Source organism: Mustelus asterias, chromosome 18, assembly GCF_964213995.1.
Source record: "Mustelus asterias chromosome 18, sMusAst1.hap1.1, whole genome shotgun sequence".
Lineage (NCBI taxonomy): Eukaryota > Metazoa > Chordata > Chondrichthyes > Carcharhiniformes > Triakidae > Mustelus > Mustelus asterias.
The window spans coordinates 8,988,930-9,014,971 of record NC_135818.1 but is presented as its reverse complement, the minus strand read 5'-3'; the positions used below and the strand labels follow the sequence as shown (position 1 = coordinate 9,014,971).

General features: G+C 47.1%; 1 protein-coding gene across 4 annotated transcripts in view; it reads left to right on the top strand.

Moving 5' to 3' along the window:
- Nucleotides 1–26,042, top strand: part of LOC144506952 (alpha-(1,6)-fucosyltransferase) — a 646,707-nt gene that overhangs the window by 89,803 nt on the left and 530,862 nt on the right. The window contains exon 1 of one of the 4 annotated variants that reach the window (XM_078233384.1): nt 23,174–23,422. The exons of the other annotated variants lie outside the window; for them this stretch is intronic. The gene's annotated coding sequence lies outside the window, so the exon portion shown is untranslated. Of the gene's footprint in view, nt 1–23,173; nt 23,423–26,042 lie in introns of those variants that run through there. 4 annotated transcript variants of the gene reach the window in all.

The window sequence follows — 26,042 nt, the reverse complement described above, 5'->3', positions numbered from 1 at the left end:
ATTCATGGGACATGGGCATCGCTGGTTGGCCAGCATTTATTGCCCATCCCTAGTTGCCCGAGGGCATAGAGTCATAGAGGTTTACAGCATGGAAACAGGCCTTTTGGCCCAACTTGTTCATACCGCCAAGTTTTCACCACTAAGCTAGTCCCAATTGCCCGCATTTGGTCCATATCCCTCTCTAGATATCCCATGTAACTGTCTAAATGCTTTTTTAAAAGACAAAATTGCACCCGCCTCTACTACTACTTCTGGCAGCTTGTTCCACACACTGGTTTGTTTCCACAAACCAGCCTCCCATCCATTGACTCTGTCTACACTTTCCGCTGCCTCGGCAAAGCAGCCGCATAATTAAGACCCCACGCACCCCGGACATTCTCTCTTCCACCTTCTTCCGTTGCAAAAAAGATACAAAAGTCTGAGGTCACGTACCAACCGACTCAAGAAAAGCTTCTTCCCTGCTGCTGCCAGACTTTTGAATGAACTCACCTTGCATTAAGTTGATCTTTCTCTTCACCCTAGCTATGACTGTAACACTACATTCTGCACTCTCTCCTTTCCTTCTCTGTGAACAGTATGCTTTGTCTGTATATGCGCAAGAAACAATACTTTTCACTGTATACTAATACAAATAATAAATCAAATCAAAAACACTCACCACCCTCTGTGTGAAAAAATGTCCCTTTGGACCCTTTTGAATCTCTTCCCTCTCACCTTAAACCTACGTCTAGTTTTAGACTCCCTGACGTTTGGGAAAAGATATTGACTATCTACCTTATCTATGCCCCTCATTATTTTATGGACCTCTATAAGATCACCCGAAGCCTCCTACACTCCAGGGCAAAATGTCCCGGTCTATCCAGCCTCTCCTTATAACTCAAACCATCAAATTCCGGTAGCATCCTAATAAATCTTTTCTGCACTCTCCTAGTTTAATAATATCCTTTCTATAATAGGATGACCAGAACTGTACACAGTTGAGAGTCAACCACATTGCTGTGGCTCTAGAGTCCCATGTAGGCCAGACCAGGTAAAGACAGCAGATTTCCTTCCCTAAAGGACATTGGTGAACCAGATGGATTTTTCCGACAATGGTTTAACGGTCATTACTAGATTCTTATTTCCCAGATTTTTTTTTTATTGAATTCAAATTCCACCATCTGTCCTGGCGGGATTCGAACCCTGGTCCCCAGAATGTGAGCTGAGTTCCTGGATTAATAGTCTAGTGATAATACCACTACGCCATCGACTCCCCAAGAGCGAGAGTAAAATGCTGGAAGTCTGAAGACAAAAATGCCAGAAATACTCAGCTGGTCTGGCAGCATCTGTGGAGAGATAAACAGAGCTCACGACTGGAATTCTCCAGCCATTCATCCCCCGCCGCCACTGACAGCAGGAACGGAGAATTTGGCGCTCAGTCAAATCTCCATTCACTGCAGCGGGACCGGAGAATCCCAGTCGCTGACATGGTCGGGGAATCCAACCCTACGTCTTGGGTCTAGGTGACCCTTTGTCAAAACTGGGAAAAGTTTGAGATGTAACGGATGTGGAGCATTGGGGCGGGGGGAACGGGACGAAGATCCAAGATGGGATAGAAGGCAGGAGGGAGTAAAATGGTAGAGCCTTTTGGACCTGTGCATTAAACTCTTCTGTCACTTAATTTCCAATAAGATTATAGCATTTTCTTGTTCGGCATGACAATTTCCAATTAGAACTGGAGAAATGCAATGAGGAAAGAGCTAAGGACAATTTTGTTGTGCATGTTTGGTAATATCGTGAAATGCGTTGCCACTAGCCGTGTTTGAGACAGAGGTGGTTGTTCAAGAGTAAACTGGGAGTTAGGAGGTGAGAGCAGGGTAATGGACATCATTTTGGATTGTTCTAGCAAAGAGATAGCGAAGCCACAAGGGACCCAATGGCAGTTCCAAGGACGAGTCTCAAATTGGGCGGCACGATGGCACAGTGGTTAGCACTGCTGCCTCACAGCTCCAGGGACCTGGGTTCAATTCCGGCCTTGGGTGACTGTCTGCGTGAGGTTTGCACGTTCTCCCCGTGTCTGTTTCCTCCAGCGGCTCCGGTTTCCTCCCACAGACCAAGGATGTGTAGGTTAGGTAGGTTGGCCATGCAAAATTGCCCCCGAGTGGCCCGAGATGTGTAGGTTAAATGGGATTAACCATGGTAAATGTGTGGGGTTACAGGAGTAGGGTGGGGGAAGAGGGTCTGGGTAAGATCCTCTGTTAGTGAATCGGTGCAGACTCGATTGGCTGAATGGCCTCTTCTGCACTGTAGGGATTCGATGAAATGTTTATCCAGTTTCTCTCTCCACAGACGCTGCCAGACCGGCTGAGTTTTTCCAGCACTTCCCGTTTTTATTACTGAACAGCCTTGTTCTGCTATAAACCTCAATGATTCCATAGCTACTGATTTCCTTGGTATGATGAGGAATGATTGCAGTGTAAACCCACAGCACTTCAACAATACCTGGCGCCTGCATTTATGTGGCGCCTTTTTCTTAAATGAGTTTTTAGTTGTGTTGTTTGAGGGGTCTGAGCGGAGACGAGAGCTGTCCAAAGGCATGATTGAAGAGGGACATTGAGGAGGCTTTTAGGGCAGTGAGAAAAGTTTAAGAAGTTTGGGGACATTGTCCTACAGTGCAGTTTATTGGCCTAAAAACACCACACTATCCTCGCGTTGATATTTTCCTCTTGTGTGCTGACATTTAAAAGACTGCAACCAGATCATTACGTACAGACTCCTCCGTAGCCCTCACAAGATGAAGTGGGAGAGACTTTTGCAGTGACCGAGGGAGACGAGGGCCAGGGTACCCCGATCTCGTTTGACCCCACTGTGAGAATTTGGCGCTCAGCCAAAACTTCATTCCCTGCAGCGGGACTGGAGAATCCCAGGTGAGGGCAGCCTAGATTGGGATGAAGGTGGTAAGGAGCAGTGAATGGCCAAACGGCCATCAAACCAAACTTGACTGATGAGATGCAGTAGATAGACTTGGGGCCGGATTCCCCGACTTCGTCCGCGGCTGGGATTCTCCAGTCCCGCTGCAGCGAAGGAATATTTGGCTGAGCGTCAAATTCTCGGTGGCAGGGTGTGAATTCCGGCCTCAGTCCTGCTATCTCTCGTTCCTTCCCTTGATGTGGGGATGCCGGTGTTGGACTGGGGTGGGCACAGTAAGAAGTCTCACAACACCAGGTTAAAGTCCAACAAGTTTATTTGGAATCACGAGCTTTCGGAGCGCTGCTCCTTCCTCAGGTGAGTGAGTGAGTGACTCACCTGATGAAGGAGCAGTGCTCCGAAAGCTTGCGATTCCAAATAAACCTGTTGGACTTTAACCCAGTGTTGTGAAAGCCCTTCCCTTGAATCAGCGAGCTCTGAAACCTTTCTGGTGGGGCATTGAATCATCCATCCACCAGACTGACTCCATACTACCTGCCAGCAAATAAAATGAAGGAGTCACTTCCCTCTAACATTTTCACACATGGCCCCTAGATTTCCCTACGTGGAATGAACATTATTCGTTTAGTCATTATAAAAAGGTGACTCCCAAGACCCACAGTTCACTTTGCAGTCGTACTGGCCTCATGTCATTAGTTTGAAGTCCCTTTCCTGTGAGGTCTATGTTGTTTGTAATTCTTGTTACTGAAAAGTGTTTGATAAATATCGGAGTTCCAGGGCGTTACTCTGTTTGATTAATGGCGCTTCAGTTATTCCACGTTGGAGACCTGCAAATGACTGTAATTGTGGCGTAATTATACAGTAGAAATTTATTTCTTAATTAGATAGGATTATTCTTTCAGGGGGTGAAGGATAAAACATCTAACGAGCTGAAACTGGGGACCGAACCTATCCGCATCCTCTAACTTGCTTGTGTGGTGGAAGTATTGAATAGTGGAACAAATTATTCATTATCGTTGGATCGTGACATTGGACTTGCCCAATCCAAATGTTACAGTATTTGATTTTTACATCATAACACGAACAAAAATATACCTTAAGTCCTCCTGCTCACAGGTGTAATGCAGCCTGAACCTTATTAAGACATTTCCAACCTCCAGTGTCACTGCTGGTTTGTCGGTGGAACAATGGAATTTGTGGTTTGCAGTGATGTTTGTTGACCTTATACCCTGGGCAAGAGCCTTCCCTGACATCGGGCTTTGCAGTTTATTGGTTACGTTACTGGACTCGTGATCGGAGACTTGGACTAATGTTCGTTGGGCTGGGATTTTCCAGTCCCGCCGTAATGACTTCAATGAGGCCCATGAGGTTGGCATTTGATTTGATTTATTATTGTCGCATGTATTAGCATACAGTGAAAAGTATTGTTTCTTGCGCGCTATACAGACCAAGCATACCGTTCATAGAGAGAGAGTGCAAAATGTAGTGTTACTGTCATAGCTAGGGTGTAGAGAAAGATCAACTTAATGCAAGGTAAGTCCATTCAAAAGTCTGACAGCAGCAGGGAAGAAGCTGTTCTTGAGTCGGTTGGTACGTGACCTCAGATTCTTGTATCATTTTCCCGACGGAAGAAGGTGGAAGAGAGAATGTCCGGGGTGCGTGGGGTCCTTGATTGTGCTGGCTGCTTTGCCGAGGCAGCGGGAAGTGTAGACAGAGTCAATGGATGGGAGGCTGGTTTGCGTGATGGATTGGGCTTCATTCACGACCTTTTGTAATTTCTTGCAGTCCTGGGTAGAGCAGGAGCCATACCTGGCTGTGATACAACCAGAAAGAATGCTTTCTATGGTGCAACTGTAAAAGTATGAGCTGGAAATGTTGGAGTATGAGCTCCCAGATGGAGGCCATAATTCCCTCCAATCCCCAGGGAGCTCATACTCCAAGAAGCCAACCTCATTGAAGTCATGACACCAAGTGTAACCTCTTTGCAGGTTAGGTTGATTGGCCATGCTAAATTGCCCCTCAATTGTCAGGGGGATTAGCAGAGTAAGTATGTGGGGTTACAGGGATAGGGCCTGGGTGGGATTGTGGTCGGTGCAGACTCGATGGGCCGAATGGCCTCTTTCTGCACTGTGTAGGGATTCTATAGTTCTCCTTATTGTTCTTATTCTGCGAGATGCAGGGTTTTTTTTTCAATGATTATGCAATGTAGTTTAGTCAGTTACAGTCTGATAGCAATCTTATGACCCAGTATGCTGTGGTTATGTATTTAATTACATTGTCATTCGATAATGTTCAGTAAAACTGTGCTGTCCCAGCGCAGGGCAGTTTATCAAATATAAAGCTGCACGCTGACTCATCAAAGCTTTTAGATAAGTGTTTGGAAGCTGACTTTGCAGTTTATTTAGTAAACCAGAAGCATCATTAATTTTTTTTAAAAAATTGAGCACTTTGCGAATGTGTCAGCTGCCTGCTAAAGGCTGGCTTTTCAGTGTCCTCACTGGTGTTGTCCCTCACTGGTGTTGTTCCTCACTGGTGTTGAATTTCAGAATCGTGCCGTGAACCAGTTCTTGAAATCTCGCCAACTTGTCGTGGGGGTTTGTGTAGAGTCTCGCGGTAATTAGAGGCGGACTTCAGTGTGACGCCCACTACAGGGGGCATGGGGAACTCGTGTGACTGAGTTTTTTATTCCTTCATGGGATGGGATTGTCACTGGCTGGGCCAGCATTCATTTCCTATCCCTAATTGCCCTTGAACTGAGTGGCCTGCTAGACCAGATCTGAGGGGCGGTTAACCACAAGAGAGAAAATGCTGGAAAACCTCAGCGAGTCTGGCAGCATCTGTGAGGAGAGAAAAGAGCCGATTTTCCAGCATTTTCTCATTTGGTTTCAGATTCCAGCAGTAATTTGCTTTTATAGGAGTCATCCACATTGCTGGAGTCACATGCAGGTCAGAGCAGGTGAGGACGACAGATTTCCTTCTCTAAAGGGACATTAGTTAACCAAACAGGGTTTTACGACAATCGACAATGGTTTCATGGTCACCAGTAGATTCTTATTTCCAGATTTTTACTGAATTCAAATTTCTCCATCTGCTGTGGTGGGATTCGCACCTCGGTCCCCAATGCGCTATGGTGGGTCCCTGGATTGCTAATCCAGTGGCAACACCACTATGCCATCTTTGGACTGTGGGAGGAAACTGGAGTACCCGGAGGAAACCCACGTAGCCATGGGGATAATATTCAAACTCCACACAGACAGTGACCCGAGGTCGGAATTGAACCCGGGTCCCTGGCGCTGTGAGGCAGCAGTGCTAACCACTGTGCTACCGTGCCGCCCACTATCTGAGGATATCCAGACAAGGGCAGGGAAGAGGCAGTTAAGAGATTCCAGTTGTAATATTGACTCAGATTTTGCAGTTTTAATAACGGGGACACAATCGGTGCTTGCCATTGTTAAAGGGTTAAATAAGACAGCGTGTTCACCTATCCAAGTCTTTTGCACCCTGTGAATACTGTACGAATCGGACGGTAATGTCACTGTGATTTAGCTGTTAAGATTCATTTTGATTTTGTTGGAACTTGCGTCTTTATACTCGGTGCCTCTCGATTGGGCCAGGTGTTTTATTGTTGCACTCGTGGTCCTGTCAGTGTCAGGTGACACGGGCCTTTTCCCCACAGGTCCAATTAAAATAGTTCCGACCACAAACTTATATTCTGTGTGATTTTGAACTCTTGCCTTGAAGCATTTGGCTCTTATTCTTGCAATGGACTCGGTTGGAAGTATCGTGCGCCATTGGATTAGTCGCAACCATACTTCACAGCAAGTTCCAATTCCTTGAAACCTGTTTGGATGCAGTGTTGCTAATGTAAATGGATAAATATCTTGAGGGTCAAGGAAGTTTCCCAATTGGGTAGTGAAGATATGGAGGAACAGAAGTGTTAACTGACCTGGTTAATGGGCAGAAGGTGGAGGCCATTGATTCAGTGGGTCCAAAATGAGAGGGAGCAAAGAATTCAGTTTATAAGACTATAAGAACTAGGAACAGGCCATCTGGCCCCTCGAGCCTGCTCCGCCATTCAATAAGATCATGGCTGATCTTTTCATGGCCTCAGCTCCACTTACCCGCACGCTCACCATAACCCTTAATTCCTTTACTGTTCAAAAATTTAATCTATCCTTGCCTTAAAAACATTCAATGAGGTAGTCTCAACTGCTTCACTGGGCAGGGAATTGTTCACAGCCCTTTGTGTGAAGAAGTTCCTCCTCAACTCAGTCCTAAATCTGCTCCCCCTTATTTTGAGGCCATGCCCCCTAGTTCTAGTTTCACCTGCCAGTGGAAACAACTTCCCTGCTTCTATCTTATCTATTCCCTTCATAATCTTATATGTTTCTATAAGATCTCCCCTCATTCTTCTAAATTCAAATGAGTATAGCCCCAGTTTACTCAGTCTCTCCTCATAAGACAACCCTCTCAACTCCAGAATCAACCTAGTGAATCTCCTCTGCACCCCCTCCAGTGCCAGGATATCTTTTCTCAAGTAAGGAGACCAAAACTGTACACGGTACTCCAGGTGTGGCCTCACCAGCTCCTTATACAGCTGCAACATAACCTCGCTGTTTTTAAACTCCATCCCTCTAGCAATGAAGAACAAAATTCCATTTGCCTTCTTAATTACCTGCTGCACCTGCAAACCAACTCCTTGTGATTCAAGCACAAGGACACCAAGGTCCCTCGGCACAGCAGCATGCTGCAATTTTTTATCATTTAAATAATAGTCCATTTTGCTGTTGTTCCGACCAAAATGGACTCAAGTGCCCAGCATCACTGCTCTCTATGGTAATGTGACAAAGCTTGTACTTGCTGTGAGATTTCCTTTTGCTTCATGCACATAACCATCCCCTTGAAGCAGTTATGTTATTTTTGCTGCTGAATAGTGAATAGATTACTGCCAGATATCAAATGATATTGCAGCATCAAGTACTGTTTGACTTCCAGAGGAATGTGACAACCCTGTGAAAGGTAAAATGCTTCTATCATAGAAACCCTACAGTGCAGAAGGAGGCCATTTGGCCCATCGAGACTGCACCGACCACAATCCCACCCCAGGCCCTATCCCCACATATTTACTCCTCTAATCCCTCTAACCCACACATCGCAGGACGCTATGGGCAATTTAGCATGGCTAATCAACCTAACACGCATATCTTTGGACTTTGAGAGGAAACCGGAGCATCCGGAGGAAACCCACGTAGACACGGGGAGAATGTGCACACTCTGCGCAGACAGTGACCCAAGCCTGGAATTGAACCCAGGGCCCGGAGCTGTGAGGCAGCAGTGCTAACCACTGTGCCACCATGCCGCCCATATCACTTGCTAGCAGAATAATGCACTGGGTCCTTAAGCACATCTCCTTTAGGATTCTCCCTGGGCTGAGCTTGGATGCTTGAATGGAACTAATTGGGTGTGTTTCTGAGGATATGCAGGGATATACTGTGAGGCAGCAGTGCTAACCACTGTGTCACCCACTATCTGAGGATATCCAGGGAAGAGGCAGTTAAGAGCTTCCAGTTGTAATATTGACCCAGATTTTGCAGTTTTAACAACAGGGACACAATCAATGCTCACCATTGTTAAAAGTTAAATAAGACAGTATTCGCACCAATCCAATCCAATCGGGGTGGCACAAGTGGTTAACACCGTTGCCTCACAATGCCAGGGACCCGGGTTCAATTCCGGCCTTGGGTCACTGTCTGTGTGGAGTTTGCACATTTTTCCTCGTGTCTGCGTGGGTTTTCTCCGGGTGCTCCAGTTTCCTCCTACAGTCCAACGATGTGCGGGTTAGGTTGATTGGCCATGCTAAATTGTCCCTTAGTCTCAGGGGGATTAGGACTGTAAATATGTGGGGTTATGGGCATGGGGCCTGGGTGGGATTGTGGTCGGTGCAGACTCGATGGGCCGAATGGCTTCCTGCACTGTAGGTTCTGTGATTCTCTTCATACCTGCCGGGGTAAGGGTAATTATGAGGCTATTAGGAGAGAATTAGGAAACATAGGTTGGACTAGGAGATTACAGGGACTGGGAACGTCCGACATGTGGAGTTTTTTCAAGGAGCAGCTACTGCGAGTCTGTGATAGGTATGTCCCTGTCAGGCAAGGAGGAATTGATAGGGCTAGGGAACCGTGGTGCACCAAAAAAGTTTCTTTGTTGGTTAAAAAGAAAAAGGAGGCTTATGTTTGGATGAGACGTGAGCACTCGGGTAGTGCACTAGAAAGCTTTAGATTGGCTAGGAGGGAGTTGAAGAGCGAGCTTAGAAGGGCTAAAAGGGGACATGAGAAGACTTTGGCGGATAGGGTTAAAGAGAATCCTAAGGCGTTCTATAGGTATGTCAAGAACAGAAGGCTGGTTCGGGCAAGTTTAGGGCCAGTTATAGATGGCAGAGGGAAGTTATGTGTGGAACCGGAGGAGATTGGTGAAGCATTGAACCAATATTTCTCTTCGGTGTTCACGCAAGGGGACATGAATATAGCTGAGGAAGACACTGGGTTGCAGGGGAGTAGAATTAACAGTATTACAGTTGATAAGGAGGATGTGCATGATATTCTGGAGGGTCTGAAAATAGATAAATCCCCTGGTCCGGATGGGATTTATCCAAGGATTCTCTGGGAGGCAAGAGAAGTGATTGCAGAGCCTCTGGCTCTGATCTTCAGGTCGTCGTTGGCCTCTGGTATAGTACCAGAAGATTGGAGGTTAGCGAATGTTGTTCCATTATTTAAGAAGGGGAACAGAGACTTCCCCGGGAATTATAGACCGGTGAGTCTCACTTCTGTTGTCGGCAAGATGTTGGAAAAAATTATAAGGGATAGGATTTATAGTTATTTGGAGAGTAATGAATTGATAGGTGATAGTCAGCATGGTTTTGTGGCAGGTAGGTCGTGCCTTACTAACCTTATTGAGTTTTTTGAGAAAGTGACCAAGGAGGTGGATGGGGGCAAGGCAGTGGACGTGATATATATGGATTTTAGTAAGGCGTTTGATAAGGTTCACCATGGTAGGCTTCTGCAGAAAATGCAGATGTATGGGATTGGGGGTGATCTAGGAAATTGGATCAGGAATTGGCTAGCGGATAGGAAACAGAGGGTGGTGGTTGATAGTAAATATTCATCATGGAGTGCGGTTACAAGTGGTGTACCTCAGGGATCTGTTTTGGGGCCACTGCTGTTTGTAATATTTATTAATGACCTGGATGAGGGTATAATTGGGTGGATTAGCAAATTTGCTGATGACACCAAAGTCGGTGGTGTGGTAGACAGTGAGGAAGGGTGTCGTAGTTTGCAGGAAGACTTAGACAGGTTGCAATGTTGGGCCGAGAGGTGGCGGATGGAGTTTAATGCGGAGAAGTGTGAGGTAATTCACTTTGGTAGGAATAACAGATGTGTTGAGTATAGGGCTAACGGGAGGACTTTGAATAGTGTGGAGGAGCAGAGGGATCTAGGTGTATGTGTACATAGATCCCTGAAAGTTGGGAATCAAGTAGATAAGGTTGTTAAGAAGGCATATGGTGTCTTGGCGTTTATTGGTAGGGGGATTGAATTTAGGAGTCGTAGCGTTATGTTGCTACTGTACACAACTCTGGTGCGGCCGCACTTGGAGTACTGTGTGCAGTTCTGGTCCCCACATTACAGGAAGGATGTGGAGGCTTTGGAGAAGGTGCAGAGGAGGTTTACCAGGATGTTGCCTGGTATGGAGGGGAGATCCTATGAGGAGAGGCTGAGTGAGTTGGGATTGTTTTCGCTGGAAAGGCGGCGGCTAAGAGGGGATCTTATTGAAACATATAAGATGATTAGAGGATTAGATAGGGTGGATAGTGATAGCCTTTTTCCTCTGATGGAGAAATCCAGCACGAGGGGGCATGGCTTTAAATTGAGGGGGGGTAGTTACAGGACCGATGTCAGGGGTAGGTTCTTTACCCAGAGAGTGGTGAGGGATTGGAATGCCCTACCAGCATCAGTTGTAAATGCGCCTAGTTTGGGGGCGTTTAAGAGAGCCGTAGATAGATTCATGGACGATAAGAAATTGGTTTAGGTTGGAGGGTCACTTTTTTTTTTTTTTTTTTTTTTTTTTTTTTTTTTTTGTTTGTAACTGGTCGGTGCAACATCGTGGGCCGAAGGGCCTGTTCTGCGCTGTAATGTTCTATGTTCTATGTTCTATGCCACTTCCCTTATTCCGCAAATGAAGCAACTGCGGATAAATCTCTTCCTTGTGTAAAAAAAATGGTTACTGCGATGGTGTGTGTGTGAAGTGACCAACTGAATGTCAATCAGTTAACAGAGCAGTTTGATCGGATGCTTTGCACCTCCTTTGTGGCTCTTTCTGCTGTAGCCATTATCACTTGGAGAAAGCCGTTGTCAACATAGACTTAAACGCAGTCCTTACAAATCTCTTTCACACTCTTACCCTCTCACTCTCTTGTACAGGTGCCATTCAACAGCCAATGTCGCATTGGCTAACAGGACATGGAGAAGAGCTATGAGTTGCCCCTCATTGTGGAGAAACTCCTTCACTTGTTTGGCTAAGATGGACTGTTTGTGGAACCGTAAATGCAAATATATTAGAATCCATAGAATCCCTACAGTGCAGAAGGAGGCCATTCGGCCCATTGAGTCTGCACCGGCCACAATCCCACCCAGGCCCTATCCTCGTAATCCCATATATTTACCCCGCTGATCCTCTGACACTAGGGTCAATTTAGTATGACCAATCAACCTAACCCGCACATCTTTGGACTATGGGAGGAAACCCTCGCAGACACGGGGAGAATGTGCAAACTCCACACAGTCAGTGACCCAAGCCAGGAATTGAACCCGGGTTCCTAGCGCTGTGAGGCAGCAGTGCTAACCACTGTGCCACCGTGCCGCCCCTGTGCCATCTCATATTTCTCCTTTGTTGGGTGAAAGTATTGTGGTATTACAGAACCAAGTTGGGTAGATGGATTTAAGCTACAGATTAGTTGCGATCTCAATGAATATTAATCACAGAATACTACAGTGCAGAAGAGGCCCTTCAGCCCATCAAGTCTGCACCGACACATGAAAGGTCCTGACCTGTCCACCTAATCCCACTTGCCAGCACTTGGTCCTTAGCCTTGAATGTTATGGCGTTCCAAATACTCACCCAGGTACTTTTTAAAGGATGTGAGGCATCCCGCCTCCACCACCCTCCCAGGCAGTGCATTCCAGACCCTCACCACCCTCTGGGTAAAAAAGGTTTTCCTCAAATCTCCCCAAACCTCCCACCCCTCACTTTTAACTTGTGTCCCCTCGTAACTGACCCTTCAACAAAGGGGAACAACTGCTCCCTATCCACCCTGTCCATGCCCCTCATAATCTTGAACATTGAGATAGGTTTGGGGCTGAAAGTGCTTCTGTGTCACTGTTCATTAAGTGCTGAAGTGGCACAAAGTACCTTTGCGAATTCTGCTTATTAGTATATCACGATGTACTTGAAACAACACAAATGCGACAAATGTTTCTTAAACCTATTGTGAACAAACTTGCTACTGATCTAAGTCTACAGATGGCCCAGTGATTGAAAACTGTTTCCCCCTTCACCTGTAATGCTAAGTTGTTTGTATTTGTTATGGGATGTGGGTCTTCATGATAAGCTTAGTGACATCCCAAATTGTCCTGGGGGGTGGAGGGAAAGGGTGGTGAGTTACCTTGAAGTGGTTAGGGGTGGCACAGTGGTTAGGGATGGCACAGTGGTGAGCACTGCTGCTTCACAGCCCCAGGGACACGGGTTCGATTCCCGGCTTGGGTCACGATCTGTGTGGAGTTTGCACATGCTCCCCGTGTCTGCGTGGGTTTCCTCCGGGTGCTCCGGTTTCCTCCTACAGATGTGCAGGTTAGGTGGATTGGCCATGCTAAATTGCCCCTTGGTGTCAGGGGGATTAGGAGGGTAAATGTATGGGGTTATGGGATAGGGTTTGGGTGGGATTGTGATCGGCGCAGACTCGATGGGCCGAATGGCCTCCTTCTGCACTGTGGGATTCTATGATCCTAAGTGCTGCAGTTTGTATTCTGACGGTACATCCACAAGTGCTATTAGCAAGGGAGTTGTGAGATTACGATCTGGGGAAATGTCTTTTCTTGTTGTGTGATTGTTAGGTGGTAGTTTTCCCTCGGACCTGCTGCCCTGGGCCTACTCGGTGGTCAAGGTTGATGGTTTGGGAGATTGTGTCAAAGTCGTCTACTCTCAAACAGAAGACTCGGTCCTTCGGCTGTGTTGCGATTGCTGCTCTCAGCAATTGGGATGTCTGTGAGTGAAGGAACTGAAAGATAAGCCAGGCGTCTTGCTCCTGATAGTTTGCTAACCGCCACTGGGAAATAGGGATATTTGGTGATGGTCGGGAATGGCTCACAGACTTACGACCTGAGACCTGAATTTCCACAAAAAGGCCATTTAGCCCTTTGAACCCGTGCTGGCTCTTTGCAAGAACCACACAGTTAGTTGCAATCCCTGCTCTTGTCCAAGACGCCTGCCGATATTGACCCCACGGGTTTAGAACCAAGAGTGCTTTTGACTCATAGAATCGTCAAATCCACGGCACGGAGACGGGCCCTTCGGCCCAAACTGGTCCATGCCGACCAAAATGCCCAGCTAAGCCAACCCCATTTACCTGCATTTGGCCCATATCCCTCTAAACCTTTCCTATCCACGTATCTGTCCAAACGCCTTTTAAATGTTGTCGATGCCCCTGCCTCAATTACTTCCACAACACCAGGTTAAAGTCCAACAGGTTGATTTGGTAGCACAAGCTTTCGGAGCGTTCCTCCTTCTTCAGGGAAGGAGCAGCGCTACCAAATAAACCTGTTGGACTTTAACCTCGTGTTGTGAGACTTCTTACTGTGCCCACCCCAGTCCAACGCCAGCATCTTCACATCATGTTAATCACTTCCTCCAGCAGCTCATTCCATATACGTACTGCCCTCTGTGTAAAAAAAAGTTGCTCCTCAGGTTCCCATTAATTCTTTCCACTCTTAACTTAAACCTATGTCCTCTCGTTCTCGATTCACCAACTCTGGGAGAAAGACAGTGCATTCACCCTATCCATGCTTCTTATGATCTTGTACACCTCTATAAGGTCACCCCTCAGTCCCCTACGCTCCAAAGAAAAAAGTCTAATCTTTCCCTATACCTCAGTCCCTTGAGTCCTGGCAACATCCCTGTAAATCTGTTCTGCACTCTCTCCAGTTTAATAATATCTTTCCTATAGCAAGGCGACCAAGACGGAACACAATACTCCAAGTGCGGCCTCACCAACACCCTGTACAACTGCAACATAACTTCCCAACTTCTATACTCAGTGCCCTGACTGATGATGGGCAGCATGCCAAAAGCCGCCTTCACTGCCCTATCTACCTGTGACTCCACCTTTAGAGAATCGTGCACCTGAACTCCAAGGTCCCTCTATTCCACCATACTCCCTAAGGCCCTACCATTCACTGTGAAAGTCTTCCCTTGACTTAACTTTCCAAAATACAACACCTCGCCACTTATCTATATTGAACTCCATTGTCCATTTCTCGGCCCACTTCCCCAGCTTGATCAAGATCCTGCTGCAATTTTGGATAACCTTTCTCTCTCTCTCTCTCTCTACGATTCCTGCTATTTTAGTGTCATCTGCGAACTTACTGATCATGTCTTGTACATTCTCATCCTCTGAATTTTACAATGTTCAATTTAAAAAGGAATTGTAAATTGAACCCAGGTGGTTTGCAAGAGATGTGAAAGAAATTACTGGTCTGAAAATGCAGAGTTTATTAGAATTCCACAGTAAGCACACAGTTCTTTTAGCATCTTATTTCACTTTGCGAGATTGGTGTCTGTAATCAGCGAAGCTCAGTGTAATGTCTGATGGTGATCAAAGAAGTTGTTTTCCTTGAATGGAAAGGAACAGTCAGGTATTGCTAAATTAGAACAGAAAATGCTGGAAATACTCAGCAGGTCTGGCCAGTATTTTCTGTTTTGAATTTCAGATTCCTGGCATCTGCAGTATTGTGCGTTTTGACTGATGCTGTTGATTCCTTGTCTGGATGTTTCAACACGTTGCGGATGGAAACCATTTAGAGAAATAACTCCCTGATCTCGCCATGCGATCATCAATGAATTGAACAACACTTCATCTTCCGGCTAGGCACTTCACAGCCTCCTGTTCTTGACATCGAGTTCAAGAACTTCAGATGATTCGCTCTATCCCACCTCGGCCCCCTTTGTTTTTATCCTATTTTATCTATTTTTTAATGTTCTCTACCTTTTATTTCTTTGTCTTTCTTCATTTTTCTTCCCCTCCCCCCCACTCTTTCCCCCTACTTCATTCTCCTTCCCTTCATCCCCCCCACTTCCCCTTTTCTACATTCTACCTCTGCCCCATTCCACCCCCCTCCTGTTCCCCCCAACATCTTCATCTGTCACAGCTTACAGCTTCTCTGCCGTTTGGCCATTCACACCCTTTATTCTCTCTCTGGGCTGCCATTAGCAGCCTTTCCCCTGGTTTCTGTGGCTATGACTCATCTTTCATTCCCTCCCCCTGCAGTATAAATATCTCCCACTTTCTGTGCCTTTTAGCTTTTGACAAAGGGTCACCTGGACTTGAAGCATCAGCTCTTTTCTCTCCTTACAGATGCTGCCAGACCTGCTGAGATTTTCCAGCATTTTCTCTCTTGGTTTCAGACTCCAGCATCCGCAGTAATTTGCTTTTATCCAATGAATTTGAGAGTGTTGTTAATATGGCAAAGGGCTGAGAAAATTAACACACTTGCAGAGTGGGCGTTTAACTTAAGTGAACATTATAGATAAATGTGCGGTGGGGCGGTTTTAGTAGGGAGAATAAGGATGCAATTATGTCCTTAGAAAATAAGTATCTTATTGGGGTAAGGCAGCCTGTAACATCTTTTCAATAAACTTGATAGCAGGCACTAAGAAAGTGGAAGGTGGTGGCGTAGTGGTATTGATGCTGAGCTAATCACTCAGAGACCCAGCGTAATGCTCAGGGGGGTTCGAATCTCAGCAGATGGTGAAATCCAAAGGTGGAATTAAAAAAGTCTAATAATGACCATGAAACCGTTGTCGTTGTCAGAAAACCCATCTGCTTCACTAATGTTACCATCTGGAAATCTAGAAGCCCAGGCTCAGGGGATGTGGGTTCAAATCCCACCACAGCAGCTGGTGGAGTTTAAACTCAATGGTCATGGTAAAAACCCATCTGGTTCACTAATGTCCTTTTAGGGAAGGAAATCTGCCGTCCTTACCTGGTCTGGCCTACATGTGACTCCAGGCCCACAGCAATGTGGTTGACTCTTCATTGCTCCATTAAGGATGGGCAATAAATGCTGGCCCAGCCAGCGACGCCCTCATCCCATTTATGAATAATTTTAAAAAAAATGTCCTGGTCAGCCGCACCTCAGGAGGCAACGGCAAACCACGTCAGTACGTTGCCAAGCATAATCGCACAGTGATCCAATGGGAGTCCAAGGTTGCCGAAGGCTTCTTAGAGCCTGGTACCTCATGAAAGAGGAATGAGTTACAGACTGATTCAAAACTAAAACTAACCTTCGTCTTCAGCGCTGTGGCAGGTATCTCCAGGACCTGAGGCCGGTATCTCGGGCCTCCCGCGCATGCGCCGGCTGGGAAAGGGCACAGTGGTTAGCACTGCTACCTCACAGCGCCAGGGACCCGGGTTCAATTCCCGCCTCGGGTCACTGTCTGTGTGGAGTCTACACATTCTCCCCGTGTCTGCGTGGGTTTCCTCCGGGTGCTCCGGTTTCCTCCCACAGTCCAAAGACATGCTGAATTAGCCAAGCTAAATTCTCCCTCCGTGTACCTGAACAGGCGCCGGAGTGTGGCGACTGGGGGATTTTCACAGTAACTTCATCGCAGAGTTAATGTAAGCCTACTTGTGACACTGATAAATAAACTTTAATGAAACTTTAATTTTAAAAAAACCTTGTTTTTAAACAAAAACATGCGCAGTTTAGATTTTTATGTTTGATCAGTCCCAAGCGCATTGACCAACGGGACTTGGAGTTGAAGACACAGGTCCCACGCGCCCACACAAAAAGTGAAAACTCAAAGGGCACAAAAATCCCGGGAGAAGTGAGCGATAGGGAGAAGTTAAAATAACAGGGGAGAGTGACAGGGGGCGGCACGGTAGCACAGTGGTTAGCACTGCTGCTTCACAGCTCCAGGGTCCCGGGTTCGATTCCCGGCTCGGGTCACTGTCTGTGTGGAGTTAGCACATTCTCCTCGTGTCTGTGTGGGTTTCCTCCGGGTGCTCCGGTTTCCTCCCACAGTCCAAAGATGTGCGGGTTAGGTTGATTGGCCAGGTTAAAAATTGCCCCTTAGAGTCCTGTGATGCGTAGGTTAGTGGGATTAGCGGGTAAATATGTGGGGGTAGGGCCTGGGTGGGATTGTGGTCGGTGCAGACTCGATGGGCCGAATGGCCTCCTTCTGCACTGTAGGGTTTCTATGGTTTCTATGGTTAAAATAACGGGGGAGAGAGACAGAGAGGTTAAAATCAAACGGGAGAGACAGAGGGAAGTTAAGTAAACACAGACGAGAGGATAGGGAGAAGTTAAAAATAAAGTTCCCAGCAAGGGAAGAAGACAGAGATTTTAGGAAATGTATCTCAATTTTGTTTTCATAGTACAGAGATGTGCCAAGACATATAAAAGGTTGGGATAAGGATGTATCCTTGGCTTCCAGGTTCTCTTGACTCTCTTCCATCTATACTGATCCCTGCCAGCATCAGCCAAAGACCTGGAACAAGTTTTGGAATGTACTTCACTGACAATTGGGTCCAGCTGTCCACCATCTCTTTCAACCTCTCCATTATCCCTTTGTTGTCTTTTTTGATTTGATTTGATTTGATTTATTATTGTCACATGTATTAGTATACAGTGAAAAGACTTGTTTCTTGTGCGCTATACAGACAAAACATATCGTTCATAGGGAAGGAAAGGAGAGAGTGCAGAATGTAGTGTTACAGTCACAGCTAGGATGTAGAGAAAGATCAACTTAATGCGAGGTAGGTCCATTCAAAAGCCTGATGGCAGCAGGGAAGAAGCTGTTCTTGAGTCTGAGTGCTTTGTCCAACACCCTCTCATCAACAAATTGAAATTTCCCCAAGTTAAACATTGGCAAGACCAAAGTTATTGGCTGGAATTCTCCAGCCGTTCATGCTTTGCCACCGTGGCCAGAGAGGACGGGGAATTTGGCGCTCAGCCGAATCTCTGTTCACTGTAGCGGGACTGGAGAATCTTACCTGCGAGAACGGCCAGAGAATCCTTCCAATTCTGCACAGTGGTTCGTACCGCTATCTGCCAGGGATCCGGGTTCAATTCTGGCCTTGGGTCACTGTCTGTGTGGAGTTTGCACGTTCTCCCCATGTCTGCGTGGGTTTCCTCCGGGTGCTCCAGTTTCCTCCCGCAGTCCGAAAGATGTTAGGTGGATTGGCCATGCTAAATTGTCCCTTAGTTCCCAAAGATGTATAGGTTAGTGGGGTGAATACCTGGGCTTATGAGGATGGGGCCTGGGTAGGAAGCTCTTTCGAAGAGTATGTGCAGATCTGATGGGCTGAATGGTCTCCTTCTGCACTTACTGATTCTATGATTGTCTTTTATTACACCTTCCAGTCTCTACCTCAGACTGAACGAGCCCCCATATCAGTGTATCACACCCTTGAACTCAAACAGTGGCATGGTAGTTAGCACTGCTGCCTCACAGCGCCAGGGATCCGGCTTCGATTCCTGCCTTGGGTAACTGTCTGTGTGGAGTTTGCACATTCTCCCCGTGTCTGCGTGGGTTTCCTCCAGGTGCTTTGGTTCCTCCCACAGTCCAAGATGTGCGGGTTAGGTGAATTGGGCATGCTCAATTGCCCCATAGTGTCAGGGGGATAGCAAGGTAAATACGTGGGATTACGGGGATAGGGCCTGGGTGGGATTGATTTGATTTATTATTGTCACATGTATTGGTATACAGTGAAAAGTATTGTTTCTTGAGCACTATACAGACAAAGCATACCGTTCATAGAGAAGGAAAGGAGAGAGTGCGGAATATAGTGTTACAGTCATAGCTAGGATGTAGAGAAAGATCAGCTTAGTGCGAGGTAGGTCCATTGAAAAGTCTGATGGCAGCAGGGAAGAAGCTGTTCTTGAGTCAGTTGGTACGTGTCCTCAGGTTGATGCGCTAATGGCCTCCTTCTGCATTGTAGGGATTCTATGATTGTCGTCTTCACTCCTTCCAGTCTCTATCTCAGACTGGACCAGCCTGCATATTAGCGTATCGCAACTTTGGGCTCAGCACAGGTCGACCGTTAAATACGGGCCAGGCACTTTTCCTACTGAGACACTGCAGGAAGATGCGCGCAGGTCCGGAGAACAGATCTATCACTAAAGGCCAAAGTAATGAAAGTACAGCCAAGCCTGCAAATAATGAGGAGGGGAGTTATTAAAGTGAGTTACTGTTTGCTTGGCTTTTCATTGCTTAATCACTATCATTATAAATGGGACAGAAACAACTTGCGCCGCGGAAAAGAGACTGAAAAGGTGGAAATGTTGAGTCTTTGCAGCTCGTGTAATGAAATCAGATCACTGTCGCGAGCAGATTGTTCTCTAATTAGGTATTCTGGGAGATAAATTATTATCCCAGCTGGAAGAATATAATCAACTTCTACCCACAAAAGATAAGCCAGTCATTGGGAATCTAATTGGTTTAGCAATTATTATCTGCTCTGTTCAATTATTCCAGATATAACAAGTTTATTAACATCCAAGGGCAGGACCTGAGGTGTTGTTGTCCAGTCAGCATTTCAACGCCGGGGACTTTGCTGTGTCAGTCATGTGGAATTAGCCGTGATTGTCCGATATTTACCGGCACTTTGGAGTTTGCGGAGAGTACTAATTGCTGACCGCGGACTTGAAGCCAACTTTAGCTCCCGGCTATTGAGCAGGATTCTGGAAACACGGCAGACACTGGGGAAGGTGCAAACTCCACACGGACAGTCACCCAAGCTGGGAATTGAACCCAGGTCCCTGGCGCTGTGAGTGCCACTGTGCCGCCCCCTATGCTGTGCCCACCAATAAAGTCCATAGTTACCAGCAGAGTTCCACATAGCCATAACTGAAGGATCCTGGGTGAAGTGACTTTTTTTTCCCACGCTTTAGTGGCAGATCTTGGAGTTCAAAATACAGCGTCCTGATTAATTTGCGCCTTGTTAGTGCCCTGGTGTGCTTCCAGTAATACCACTGAGGAGAAAATGGGTGCGAAGTGTATCAGTGGTGGTACAGTGGTTAACACAGTCCCGTTGCCAAACATGCTGACAGATGTGTCAATCTCTCTGGGGCCCACTTCCTTCCTCAGTTTTCAAAAAAAAAGCCTTGTATTTAAGTCGTGTTTTTCACAACCCACTGGTCATCTCAAAACACTCGCGTCAGTGGATTGGGAAATTATTGGAGAAAAATCTGACGGAGAGAGTTAATCTCCGCGTGGGTTTATTAGGGGTAGTCAGTGTGGCTTTGTCAGAGGGAGACCTGCCAAACAAACTTGTTAGAATTTTTCGAAAAAGTAATCGTGTGTGTGGAGGAGGGAGGTGCAGTCGATGTAGTTTGTGGGTTTTAGCAAAGCCTTTGACAAGGAACCACATGGTAGAGCGATTCTGAAGGTTAAAGCACATGGAATTGAGGGAAACTTGGTGAGCATAATTAAAGACCCGACAGAGAGTATGTATAGAGTGCGTGGAGTCCTTAATTATGCTGGCTGCTTTCCCACTGCCTCAGAAAAGCAGCGAGCGTGACCCCACGCATCCCATACGTACTCTCTTCCACCTTTTTCTGTCGGAAAAGACACAAAAGCTTGAGGTCACGTGCCAACCAACTTGAACAGCTTCTTCTCTGCTGCTGTCAGACTTTTGAATCGACTCACCTCGACTAAGTTGATATTTCTCTACACCCTTGCTATGACTGTAACACTACATTGTGCACCCTCTCCTTTCCTTCTCTATGAACGGTATGCTTTGTCTGTATAGTGTGCAAGAAACAGTACTTTTCACTGTATATTAATACATGTGACAAATCAAATCAAAGATGGATCCAAAACTGGCTGAGTGATAGGACACAAAATGTGGTGGTCGAAGGCTGTTTGAGTGACTGGAGGCTGGTATCCAGTGGTATAGCACAAGGTCCAGTGCCCGCTCCCTTATTGTTTCATTTAGATGAGGGAGGGCACCAAGATTGGCATGGACTGGTTGGGCCGAAGGGCCTGATTCTGTGCTGTATTGTGCTATGATTTGTACAGCCAATGAAGTACTTTTTTGAAGTCTAGTTATCATTTTAAAAAATTCTTTCATGGGAATTGTTGCCCATTCCTAATTGCCCTTGAACTGAGTGCCACTACTGGACCATTTCAGAGGGCATTTAAGAGTCTACCACATTGCTGTGGCTCTGGAGTCACATGTAGGCCAGACCAGGCAAGGACAGCAGATTTCCTTCCCTAAAGGACATTAGTGGACCAGATGGGTTTTTACCATTACCATTCATTTAAAATTCCACCTGCTGCTCTGGTAGGATTTGAACCCATGGCCCGCAGCATGGGCCTCTAGATTACTAGACGGTAACATTACTGCTGCCTCCCAGCGCCAGAGACCTGGGGCCAGAGACCTGTGTTCAATCCCGGCCTCGGATCACTGTCTGTGTGGAGTTTGCACGTTCTCCCCTTGTCTGCGTGGGTTTCCTCCGGGTGCTCCGGTTTCCTCCCACAGTCCAAAGATGTGCCGGTTAGGTGGATTGGTTGTGGTAAATTACCCCTTAGTGTCAGGGGGATTAGCAGGGTAAATGTGTGGAGTTACAGGGATAGGGCCTGGGTGGGATTGTTGTTGGTGCAGACTCAATGGGCCAAATGGCCACTTCCTGCACTGTAGAGTTTATATGATTCTATGTTTTGAGTCTGGATGATAAGTCCACAAGATATAGGAGCAGAATTAGATCATTCGGCCCATCTAGTCTGTTCCACCATTCAATCATGGCTGATATGATTCTCATCCCCATTCTCCTGCCTTCTCCCTGTAACCCTTGATCCCCTTATTGATCAAAAACCTATCTATTTCTGTCTTAAAGGCACTCGATAACCCGACCTCCACATCCCTCTGTGGCAAAGAGTTCCACAGATCCACCACCCTCTGGCTGAAGAAATAGCTCCTCATCTCAGTTTTAAAGGAGCATCCCTTCACTTTGAGGTTGTGCCCTCGAGTTCTAGTCTCTCCCGCTAGTGGAAACATCCTCTCCACGTCCACTCTATCCAGGCCTCTCAGTATTCTGTAAGTTTCAATAAGATCCCCCCCTCATCCATCTAAACTCCAACGAGTACAGACCCAAAGTCCTCAACCGTTCCTCATACGACAAGCTCTTCATTCCAGGGATCATTCTTGTGAACCTCCTCTGGACCCTTTCCAAGGCCAGCACATCCTTCCTTAGATGTGAGGTTCAAAACTGCTCTCAATATTCCGAATGGGGTCTGACCAGAGCCTTATACAGCCTCAGAAGTACATCCCTGCTCTTGTATTCTAGCCCTCTCGACATGAATGCTAACATTGCATTTGCCTTCCTAACTGCTAAGTGAACCTGCACGTTAACCTTAAGAGGTGAGTCAAAGTGTTGGCTCTATTCCATCTCCACAGATACTGTCGGACCTGCTGAGTTTTTCTGGAATTTTCTGTTTTTGTTTCATGTCCCAGCATCTGCAGTATTTTAAAAGCAAAACACTGCGGACGCTGGAATCTGAATCAAAAACGGAAAATGCCGGAAAATCGGTCCGCATCTGTGAAGAGGCACAGTAAGAAGTCTCACAACACTAGGTTAAAGTCCAACAGGTTTATTTGGTAGCATGAGCTTTCGGAGCACCGCTTCTTCAACAGGTGAGTGCTTAGGAGCGGCGCTCTGAAAGCTTGTGCTACCAAATAAACCTGTTGGATTCTAACCTGGTGTTGTGAGACTGCTTACTGTGCCCACCCCAGTCCAATGCCAGCATCTCCACATCTGTGGAGAGGGGATAGAGTGTACGTTTCCAGTCTGGAAGACCCTTTGTCAGAGCAGTATTTTGCCTTTTACGTACATTCAGCAAATCCCTGCCAACAGCAATGTGATGGTGACCAGATAATTGGGTTCTTACGATATTCTTTAAGGAATAAGGATTGGCCGGGACACGAGAGAACACCCTCCTCTTTTGAAATGGTGCCAATGGTATCTATTGCATTCCCCTGAGCAGGCAGCTGGGGTTTCAGTTGAAAGTCTCCTCCGAAAGCTCTGTATTGTCTTTAGAAAGGAACTGGAGGATTATTTATACGCCGGGGAACTGGTGCGTCTGCACAGGACGATAACAGCGAAGGAATCAAGCGTCTCTGTCTCTATTTGTTCGAGTAATAAAGTTGTCGGGGAGTTCTCCAACCAAAAAACCACGATGGCAGACTGTGAGTTGCCTTTTGAGTAATTCACGTGACCCAGGCTGTCAGCCGTCCCAGGCAGAATCAAGCTTTAAATTTCACGGGCATTCCAGCTGAGGCTTATTGAAGGAAGTGAGCATTCATTGCGAGGGAGACAAAGTGAACTGGATGCATCAGTGTGGTCCCAGCTTACAGGCTTTCTTCCCATGGTTCCGTGCTGTTGCTATCACGTCATCCTGCATTGGCGGTGTCTTGGTCTACACCGGGTCTTACCGTGGGTGCAAGTGATTGGTGATGGCGCTAAATTTAGCACTGCTGCCTCACAGCGCTGGGGACCCAGGTTCAATTCCGGCCTCGGGTGACTGTGTGGAGTTTGCACTTTCTCCCTGTGTGTCTGCGTGGGTTTCCTCCGGGTTCTCCGGTTTCCTCCCACACTCCAAAGATGTGCAGGTTAGCTGGATTGGCCATGGTAAATTGCCCCTTGGCGTCCAAAGATGTGTAGGTAAGGTGGATTGGCCATGCTAAATTGCCCCTTTATGTAGGTTAGGGACATTAGTGGGGTAAATGTGTAAGATTAGGGGATAGGGCAGGGGTTGGGTTGGACTTGGGTGGGGCGTTCTGTCGGTGCAGACTCAATGGGCCAAATGGCCTCTTTCTGCACTGTCGGGATTATATTCTGTTCTAAATTTGAGAGCTGCTCCAGAGAAAGGCAAGGGTGGGATGGGTGATAATGAATGGCGGAGCAGGCTTGAACAGCTGAATGGCCTACTCCTGCTTCTAGTTTCTGTGCTATCAAAAGGCTTTGTGGGGCCGAATAGCCGCCTCTTATTGTGATCAGTGAGGAACTGAAGTGAGTGCCAATCACTGGCCGATGCTATGAAGTGGAACAGAAGATGGAAAGCAGATTGAAACCGGGGAGATGATGATTGAACCACAGACTAGAGTTAGTTCCGGAAGTCTGATGTCAAATTCAGTTTATATTGCCAGGACGAAGAGGTGGGGCCTTCATCTGAGCACAATTATACATAAGGACTGTGAAAGAGAGAAATAATAATGGCGGAAACCGTGTCGTTGGCGCATTTGGGAATTAACAGTCTTGTTAGGTGTGACCAATCCAGAGAGACCATAAGACATAGGAGCAGAATGAGGCCACTCGGCCCATCGAGTCTGCTCCGCCATTCAATCATGGCTGATATTTTTTTCTCTCATCCCCATTCTCCTGCCTTTTCCCCATAACTCCTGATCCCCTTATTAATCAAGAACCTATCTATCTCTGTCTTAAAGACACTCAATGACCTGACCTCCACAGCCTTCTGCGGCAAAGAGTTCCACAGATTCACCACTCTCTGGTTGAAGAAATTCCTCTTCATCTCTGTTTTAAAGGATCATCCCTTTAGCCTGAGGTTGTGCCCTCTGGTTCTAGTTTTTCCTACCAGTGGAAATATCCTCTCCATGTCCACTCTATCCAGGCCTCGCAGTGTCCTGTAAGTTTCAATCAGATCCCCCGTCATCCTTCTAAACTCCAATGAGTACAGACCCAGAGTCCTCAACCGTTCCTCATACGAGAGTGGACCAGGGGTAGCACACTTCCCCTCTCCAATGTTTTGGAATCTACTTTTGTTTATTCGACATGCCTGGACTCCTCGGTGCAAATTCCAAAGGATCTCATTTGGAAATATCATAGAACATAGAACAGTACAGCACAGAACAGGCCCTTCGGCCCATTTAACTTCACATTGATTGACTGATGAGTTGAATCAGCCTGTCCCTCTCGCTAACGGGATCGCAGTTGTGGGCTGATGATAAAAACCCAGTTTCAGCAGCATGTCAACATCGAGTGAGACTTGGAAATGAGAGACGAAGCTTTGGAGGTATGTTTGAGTCTAGTTTACCCATGAGGGATCGCTGCTCTTGTATTTTAAAAAAAAACTTCCTGAACGTAAATGGCAAAGATCGTGGCACAAAGTGGTATCGGCAACAAATGATCAACTGGAATCAAAGCAAAATGCCGTGGACGCAGGATACCTGGAACATAAAATTCTGGAAAATCTCAGGCTTGGCAGCATCTGTGGAGACAAACGGAGTTAATATTTTGGATCTAAATGATCCTTGGACAGAACAAAGAACTTTAGATCTGAAATGTTAACACTCTCTCTCTCTCCATAGGTGCGCCTCTATCCCTCTTCCTCCTCCCCCCCCCCTCTCCTCCCCCCCTCTCCTCTTTCCCCCCCCTCCTTCCCCCTCTCCTTCCCCCCCCCTCCTTCCCCCCCCCTCCTTCCCCCCCCCTCCTTCCCCCTCCCCCCCCTCCTTCCCCCCCCCTCCTTCCCCCCCCCTCCTTCCCCCCCCTCCTTCCCCCCCCTCCTTCCCCCCCCTCCTTCCCCCCCTCCTTCCCCCCTCCTTCCCCCCCCTCCTTCCCCCCCCCTCCTTCCCCCCCTCCTTCCCCCCCCCCTCCTTCCCCCCCCTCCTTCCCCCCCCTCCTTCCCCCCCCTCCTTCCCCCCCCTCCTTCCCCCCCCTCCTTCCCCCCCTCCTTCCCCCCCTCCTTCCCCCCCTCCTTCCCCCCCCCTCCTTCCCCCCCCTCCTTCCCCCCTCCTTCCCCCCCTCTTCCCCCCCCTCCTTCCCCCCCCCTCCTTCCCCCCCCCTCCTTCC